This window comes from Triticum aestivum, chromosome 5A (genome assembly GCF_018294505.1).
Source record: "Triticum aestivum cultivar Chinese Spring chromosome 5A, IWGSC CS RefSeq v2.1, whole genome shotgun sequence".
Lineage (NCBI taxonomy): Eukaryota > Viridiplantae > Streptophyta > Magnoliopsida > Poales > Poaceae > Triticum > Triticum aestivum.
The window spans coordinates 620454747-620464110 of NC_057806.1; positions in this window are offsets into that span (position 1 = coordinate 620454747).

Genomic DNA, 9364 nt, shown 5'->3' on the forward strand with positions numbered 1-9364 from the left:
CTTCCTCAAATTGCCCTAGGTCTTCGTAAGCAAGCAAGTTGGATGCACCCCCACTTAGTTTGTTTTTGAGATTTCATAAACTTATAACTCTAGTGCATCCATTGCATGGCAATCCCTACTCACTCACATTCATATTTATTGATGGGCATCTCCATAGCCCGTTGATATGCCTAGTTGATGTTAGACTATCTCCTTTTTGTCTTCTCCACAACCACCATATTCTATTCCACCTATAGTGCTATGTCCTTGGCTCACGCTCATGTATTGCATGAAAGTTGAAAAGGTTTGAGAACATCAAAAGTATGAAACAATTGCTTGGCTTGTCATCGGGGTTGTGCATGATTTGAGTATTTTGTGTGATGAAGATGGAGCATGGCCAGACTATATGATTTTGTAGGGATAAGATTTCTTTGGCCATGTTATTTTGAGATGACATAATTGCCTTGTTAGTATGCTTGAAGTAGTATTGTTTTTATGTCAATATTAAACTTTTGTCTTGAATCTTATGGATCTGAACATTCATGCCACAATAAATAAATTACATGGATAAATATGTTAGGTAGCATTCCACATCAAAAATTCTGTTTTTTTCATTTACCTACTCGAGGACGAGCAGGAATTAAGCTTGGGGATGCTTGATACGTCTCCAACATATCTATAATTTTTTATTGTTCCATGATATTATATTATCTATCTTGGATGTTTTATATGCATTAATGTGCTATTTTATGTGATTTTTGGGACTAACCTATTAACCTAGAGCCCAGGGTCGGCTTCTGCTTTTTTCCTTGTTTTTGAGTTTCGCAGAAAAGGAATATCGAACGGAGTCCAAATGACCTGAAAATTTACTGTGATTTTTTATGGACCAGAAGAAGCCCATGAAGCAAAAGAGTTGGGCCAGAAGAGCCACGAGGCCTCCATAAGGGTGGAGGGCGCGTCCTCCGACCTTGTGGTTGACTCGTGGACCCCCCTGACTTGTTCTCGTCGCCAAAAATTCCTATAAATATAGAAACCCCCAGAAATAAACCTAGACCGGGAGTTCCGCTGCCGCAAGACTCTATAGCCACAAAAATCAATCGGGACCCTGTTCTGACACCCTGCTGGAGGGGGGAATCATCACCGGTGGCCATCTTCATCATCCCGACCCTCTCCATGATGAGGAGGGAGTAGTTCAACCCCGGGGCTGAGGGTATGTACCAATAGCTATGAGTTTGATCTCTCTCTCTCTCTCTCTCTCTCTCTCTCTCGTGTTTTTGATTTGGCACGATCTTGATGTACCTCGAGCTTTGCTATTATAGTTGGATCTTATGATGTTTCTCCCCCTCTACCTTCTTGCAATGGATTGAGTTTTCCCTTTGAAGTTATCTTATCAGATTTACTCTTTAAGGATTTGAGAACACTTGATGTATGTCTTGCATGTGCTTATCTGTGGTGACAATGGGATATTCATGTGATCCACTTGATGTATGTTTTGGTGATCAACTTGCGGGTTCTGTGACCTTGTGAACTCAATGATAGGGGTAGGCACACGTTTTCGTCTTGACTCTCCGGTAGAAACTTTGGGGCACTCTTTGAATTTCTTTGTGTTGGTTTGAATAGATGAATCTGAGATTGTGTGATGCATATCGTATAATCAAACCCGCAGATACTTGTGGTGACATTGGAGTATTGATACGTCTCCGTCGTATCTACTTTTCCAAACACTTTTGCCCTTGTTTTGGACTCTAACTTGCATGATTTGAATGGAACTAACCTAGACTGACGCTGTTTTCAGCAGAATTGCTATGGTGTTATTTATGTGCAGAAACAAAAGTTCTCGGAATGACCAGAAACTCTACGGAGATTATTTTTGGAAATAATAAAAAATATTGGCAAAGAATCAAGGCCAGGGGGCCCACACCCTAGCCCCGAGGGTGGGGGCGCGCCCCCTACCTCGTGGGCCCCCTTGAGCTCCACTGACCTCAACCTTGACTCCATATATTTGTGTTCGAGGAGAAAAAATAGAGGAGAAGGATTCATCGCGTTTTACGATACGGAGCCGCCACCAAGCCCTAAACTCTCTCAGGAGGGCTGATCTGGAGTCCGTTCGGGGCTCCGGAGAGGGGAATCCGTCGCCATCGTCATCATCAACCATCCTCCATCACCAATTTCATGATGCTCACCGCCGCGTGTGAGTAATTCCATCGTAGACTTGCTGGACGGTGATGGGTTGGATGAGATTTATCATGTAATCAAGTTAGTTTTATTAGGTTTTGATCCCTAGTATCCACCATGTTCTGAGATTGATGTTGCTATGACTTTGCTATGCTTAATGCTTGTCACTAGGGCCCGAGTGCCATGATTTCATATCTGAACCTATTATGTTTTCATGAATATATGTGAGTTCTTGATCCTATCTTGCAATTCTATAGTCACCTACTATGTGTTATGATCCGGCAACCCCGAAGTGACAATAATCGGGACCACTCCCGGTGATGACCGTAGTTTGAGGAGTTCATGTATTCACTATGTGTTAATGCTTTGGTCCGGTACTCTATTAAAAGGAGGCCTTAATATCACTTTGTTTCCACCAGGACCCCGCTACCACGGGAGGGTATGACAAAAGATGGCATGCAAGTTCTTTTCCATAAGCACGTATGACTATATTCAGAATACATGCATACATTACATTGATGAATTGGAGCTAGTTCTGTGTCACCCTAGGTTATGACTGTTACATGATGAACCGCATCCGGCACAATTCTCCATCACTGATCCATTGCCTACGAGATTTCCATATATTGTTCTTTGCTTATTTACTTTTCCGTTGCTATTGTTATCATCACTACAAAACATCAAAAATATTAGTTTTGCTATCGTTACCTTTTGCTACTATTACCACTACTATTATATTACTTTGCTACTAAACACTTTGCTGCAGATACTAAGTTTCCAGGTGTGGTTGAATTGACAACTCAGCTGCTAATACTTGAGAATATTCTTTGGCTCCCCTTGTGTCGAACCAATAAATTTGGGTTGAATACTCTACCCTCGAAAACTGTTGCGATCCCCTATACTTGTGGGTTATCAAGACTATTTTCAGGCGCCGTTGCCGGGGAGCATAACTCTATTCTTTGAGTCACTTGGGATTTATATCTGCTTATCATTATGAAGAACTTGAAAGATCCAAGAACAAAAATTTATCCCCCAACTACGAGGGGAGGTAAGGAACTGCCATCTAGCTCTGTACTTGATTCACCTTCTGTTTTGAGTAAGCTTGCGACACCTAAACCTGCTTCTTCTATTAATTCTTATATGTCGCATATTATTGATGATGCCACTTCTGCTATGCATGATACTTATCATGAAGCTACTTCTATGCTTGATACTACTATGCCACTTGGTGAATTTCTTGATGAACAACTTGCTAGGGCTAGAGAGAATGAAATTACTGAAAATGATAATATTGATGAAAGTGATGATGAAGGCTCTCCTAATAAATATGAATTGCCTATTGTGCCTGAGGTCTATGTTATGGATGAAGAAATTAAAAGAGACTTTCTTGCATGCAATGATAGAAGTGATCTTAAGAAATTATTAGCTAAGCTTAAACAAAAAAACTCTGAATGCTAAAATGAAATATGATCCTACTTATGCTACTTCACCTATCTTTGTTACTGATAAGGATTATGAATTCTCTATTGATCCTGATATAATTACTTTGGTTGAATCTGATCCTTTTTATGGTTATGAATCTGAAACTGTTGTGGCATATCTTACTAAATTAAATGATATAGCCACCCTGTTCACTAATGATGAGAGAACTTGCTACTTTTATATCCTTAAAATATTTCCGTTCTCATTAAAGGGTGATGCTAAGATATGGTTTAATTCTCTTGATCCTGGTTGTGTGTGTAGTCCCCAGGATATGATTTATTACTTCTCTGCTAAATATTTCCCTGCTTATAAGAAACAAGCTGCTTTAAGGGATATATATAATTTTGTGCAAATTGAAGAAGAGAGTCTCCCACAAGCTTGGGGGAGGCTTCTCCAATTACTTAATGCTTTTCCTGATCACCCCCTTAAGAAAAATGAAATACTTGATATCTTTTATAATGGACTAACCGATGCTTCCAGAGATTACCTGGATAGTTGTGCTGGTTCTGTTTTAGGGAAAGAAAACCGGATGAAGCTGAAATTCTATTGAATAATATGTTGACAAATGAAAATAATTGGACACTTCCTGAGCCAGCTCCTGAGCCAACTCCTGATCCTATTCCTAAGCCAACTCCGAAGAAAAGGGGTGTTCTATTTCTTAGTCCTGAAGATATGCAAGAGGTAAAGAAATCCATGAAAGAAAAGGGTATTAAAGCTGAAGATGTTAAGAATTTACCTCCTATTGAAGAAATACATGGTCTTAATTTACCGCATGTTGAAGAAATATATGGTTTTAATCCATCACCTATTGAAGAAACACATGGTCTTGATAACCCGACACAGGTAGTAAAGGTAAATTCTCTCTATAGATATGATAAAGCTGAAATCCCTCCTACTAAGTTTGCTATCCAATGTTTGGATGAGTTTGATAACTTTATGGTTAAGCAAGAAGACTTCAATGCTTATTTTGGCAGACAATTGAAACAAAATGCTTATATGATTTAACACTTGGGTGATTACATATCTAGAGTTAAAGGTGAACTTAAACTCATTAGTAAACATGCTTCTATGGTTACCACTCAAGTAGAAAAAGTACTTAAAGCTTAGAATGATTTTCTCAATGAATTAAATAGTAAGAAAAATGATAACTCTGTTAGATTTATGACTAGAGGTGGTAAGATGACTCAGGAACCTTTGTATCCTGAGGGCCATCCTAAGAGAATTGAGCAAGATTCCCAGAGAAACAATATAGATGCACCTAGTCCTTCTAAAAGGAAGAAAAAGAAAAATGATAGGACTTTGCATGCTTCTAGTAAACCTGTTATCGACACACCCGAGAATCCCAATGATATCTCTATTTCTGATGCTGAAACAATATCTGGTAATGAACATGAAACTAGTGATAATGTTAATGACAATGTTCATGTTGATGCTCAACCTAGCAATGATAATGATACAGAAATTGAACCTGTTGTTGATCTTGATAACCCACAATCAAAGAATCAACGTTATGATAGGAAATACTTTGTTGCTAGGAAGCACGGTAAAGAAAGAGAACCATGGGTTCAGAAACCCATGTCTTTTCGTCCCAAACCATCCAAGAAAAAGGATGATGAGGATTTTGAGCGCTTTGCTGAAATGATTAGACCTATCTTTTTACGTATGTGTTTGACTGATATGCTTAAACTAAATCCTTATTCTAAGTACATGAAAGGTATTGTTACTAATAAAAGAAAGATACCGGAAGCTGAAATTTCCACCGTGCTTGCTAAATATACTTTTAAGGGTGGAATACCAAAGAAACTAGGAGATCAAGGAGTACCAACTAAACCATGCTCCATTAAAAGAAACTATGTTAAAACTGCTTTATGTGATCTTGGAGTCGGTGTTAGTGCTATGCCTCTCTTTATATCATAGACTTGAATTGAATAAGTTGACACCTACTGAAATATCTTTGCAAATGGCTGATAAATCAACTGCTATACATGTCAGTATTTGTGAGGATGTGCCTGTTGTGGTTGCAAACGTTACTATTTTAATGGACTTTGTTATTCTTGATATTCCCGAGGACGATAGTATGTCTATTATTCTTGGAAGACCTTTTTTGAATACTGTAGGGGCTGTTATTGATTGCAACAAAGGCAATGTCACTTTTCATGTTAATGGTAATTAGCATACGATACACTTTCCGAGGAAACAACCTCAAGTCCACAGTATCAACTCTATTGGAAAAATTCCATCAATTATTTTTGGAGGTTTTGAATTTCCTCTTCCTACTGTCAAGAAGAAATATGATATTCTTATTATTGGGGATGTGCATATCTCGTTGAGGTAATAAAGTGTCATTCGAAATTTCGCCGGTTTCATGTTGCTCGAAATGAGTTTGTTAACAAGACTTGATCAACCTTGTTAATGGATTCCTTTTGATGGGCATGAGATGGATGAAGTTAGAAAGCACAACCTTCTGCACCCTCCTTTTACTTTCTGTTATTTAGTTGAAATAAAGTAAAAATAGTATTTTCCGTCAGTTTTCTGAATTATCCGTGCAATATTAAAATACCCCAAAAATAAAAGTTCTCCAAATGCCCTGCCAATTTAATATGATTTTTCTGGAATATTTGAGAATATTTGGCACTAAGAACACAGCAGGGGGAGCAAGCACCTGGCCACGAGGGTCCAGGGCGCTCCCACCCCCCTGGGCGCACCCCCTGCCTCGTGTGCCCATGGTGGCTCCCCTCCACTTATTCCTGCACCCACACACTTCTTATTCCTCCCCAAAATATCACCATCCAGCTCAAGCACAAGTTCTAGCTCATTTTGCTGTGATTTTCGATCTCCTTGCTCAAAGCACCTCTCACAAAACTGCTTTGGGGGATTGTTCCTTGGTATGTGACTCCTCCATTGGTCCAATTATTTTTTTGTTCTAGTGCTTTATTCATTGCAAATTTGTGCTACCTAGGTGACCATGTTCTTAAGCTTGCATGCCAAATTTATATGGTTCCAAGTAGTTCTAATGCATGATATAGGCTCTAGGCACTTGTAGGAGTAGTTGCTATCAATTTTGTTGAGTTTGGTTTACTTTTATTTAAAGTTACTAAAAAATAAATATTTTTTCAGAAAATAATGAAGAGATTTTTGAGGGGCTCATCGAGCCGAAACTCGAAGGAAAAGCAAAATGAACAAGCAGAGAGGCCCAAATATAATTTGCCTCGCACCACGGAGGTTCGGCCGTGTGAATGGCCTTCCGATGATTTCTTGAGAGCAGCCGGGATTTATGATGATTTTTATGAATTGGCTAAGAATGCAGGCCTCACCGACTTCCTCCGCGACCAACGCGAACAGCCAGTATCTCGTTCTGCTGGAGGCTATTCACGCCTACCGGAACCCTACATCAGCCACAGAGCCAGAGTCGGAACCATAATTTGATCCTCCACGACAGTCTAATTACCAGTGGGATCCGGAGATGATTGCCAACCAGTGGCAATCAGAGTCTTCTTCTTCTCAGTATGACCCCAACTATTACTTTGGATATGCGCCAGGCCAACCGTGGTCATAGACCAACTTTGGCCAAAAGCCTAAGCTTGGGGGAGTACGTATTTCCCACCGACATTACATTTATGTTCACACACTCATTGCTAGATGTCGGTGCTCATACTTTTTCATTGTAATATCCATGCTAGTTTATTTCCTTTTTATGCTTTCTTCTTGTGTGTTTAATAAACCTTAAGAGAAACAAAAAAAATTAGTTGTAGCTTTTAGCTAGTTTTAATTTCCATGCTTGTAGTAGTAATTAAAAAGAAAACCCAAAAAGATTTCATGTTCTTATTTTGCTTGTTGGGAGCTTTCCCATGTAAATAGTTTTATTTCTTTTCTTTTCTTTGGGGGTCGATAGGAGAAGACCACTAAATTTTTTAAGTGACTCCTATATGCATTATTGTTGATTTAACCAAGAGTCCATATTGCCTTATCTTCTCTTGTTTATTGAATGCTTGCAGATTCAAGCTTAGTCCAATGCACGTGCACTGTTATTATTATCCACATCATTCGGTCGTGCATGTGAAAGGCAATTATGACAATATATGATGGACTGATTGAGATGGGAGAAGCTGGTATGAACTCGACCTCTCTTGTTTTTGTAAATATGATTAGTTCATCGTTCCTGATTCAACATATTATGAATAAAAATGTTTGCAATGACAATTAGAGATTATAGTTGCTTATGCCATGCTTAATTAGCTAGGAGCTTATAATGTTTTACCTTGCGTGCCGACATGCTATTAAAATGGTTGTGATGTGGTATGATAGGGTGGTATCCTCTTTTGAACGATTCGGGTGGCTTGACTTGGCACATGTTCACACATGTAGTTGAAACAAAATCAACATAGCCCCTACGATATTTATGTTCATGGTGCATTATATCCTACTCATGATTGCATTCGGTGTTGATTAATTTTAATGCATGTTCATGACTATTGTTGCTCTCTAACTGGTCGCTTCCCAGTCTTTTTCTAGCCTTCACCTGTACTAAGCGGGAATACTGCTTGTGCATCCAATTCCATAAACTCCAAAGTTTTTCCATATGAGTCCACCATACCTACCTATATACGGTATCTACCTACCGTTCCAAGTAATTTGTATGTGCCAAACTCTAAACCTTTAAATAAACATTCTGTTTTGTATGCTCAAATAGCTCATGTATCAACTAGGGTTGTCCGTATCTTCCATGTTAGGCGGGTTATTCTCAAGAGGAGTGGACTCCGCTCCTCACTCACAAGAAAATGGCTGGTCACCGGGATGCCCAGTCCCATGCTTTACACAACTCAAATCGAAATAATTGCAAACAAAACTCCCCGGGGACTATTGTTAGTCGGAGGCACTCGTTGTTTTGAGAAAGCCATGGATTGATGCTTGTTGGTGGAGGGGGAGTATGAACTTTACCATTCTGTTTGGGAACCGCCTATAATGTGTGTAGCATGGAAGATATCGCCATCTCTTGATTGTTATGTTGACAATGAAAGTATACCGCTCAAAATATTATTCACCGCTATTTCAAAATCGAGCTCTGGCACCTCTACAAATCCATGCTTCCCTCTACGAAGGGCCTATCTATTTACTTTTATGTTGAGTCATCATCCTCTTATTAAAAAGCACCAGTTGGAGAACACCGCTGTCATTTGCATTCATTACTGTTAGTTTACATTGAGTATGACTTGACTGGATCTCTTTTACCATGAATTACAATGTCTAGTCAGTCCTTGATCTTTAAAAGTTCTCTGCATCTATGTTTTGCCATCTTAGAAAGGGCTAGCGAGATACCATCTTGTTATATCATATTATGATTGTTTTGAGAAAGTATTGTCATCCGAGATTTATTATTATTGCTCGCTAGTTGATTATGCCATTGATATGAGTAAACATGAGACCTAAGAGTTATTGTGAATATGGTTAGTTCATAATCTTTGCTAAAAACTTGAATGCTGGCTTTACATATTTACAACAATAAGAGCAAAAAGAGTTTGTAAAAGTTTTTCATTATCACTTTCAGTTTGTCAACTGAATTGTAAAAGTTTTTCTTTATCACTTTTAGTTAACTGAATTGCTTGAGGACAAGCAAAGGTTTAAGCTTGGGGGAGTTGATATGTCTCCGTCGTATCTACTTTTCCAAACACTTTTGCCCTTGTTTTGGACTCTAACTTGCATGATTTGAATGGAACTAACCCGGACTGAC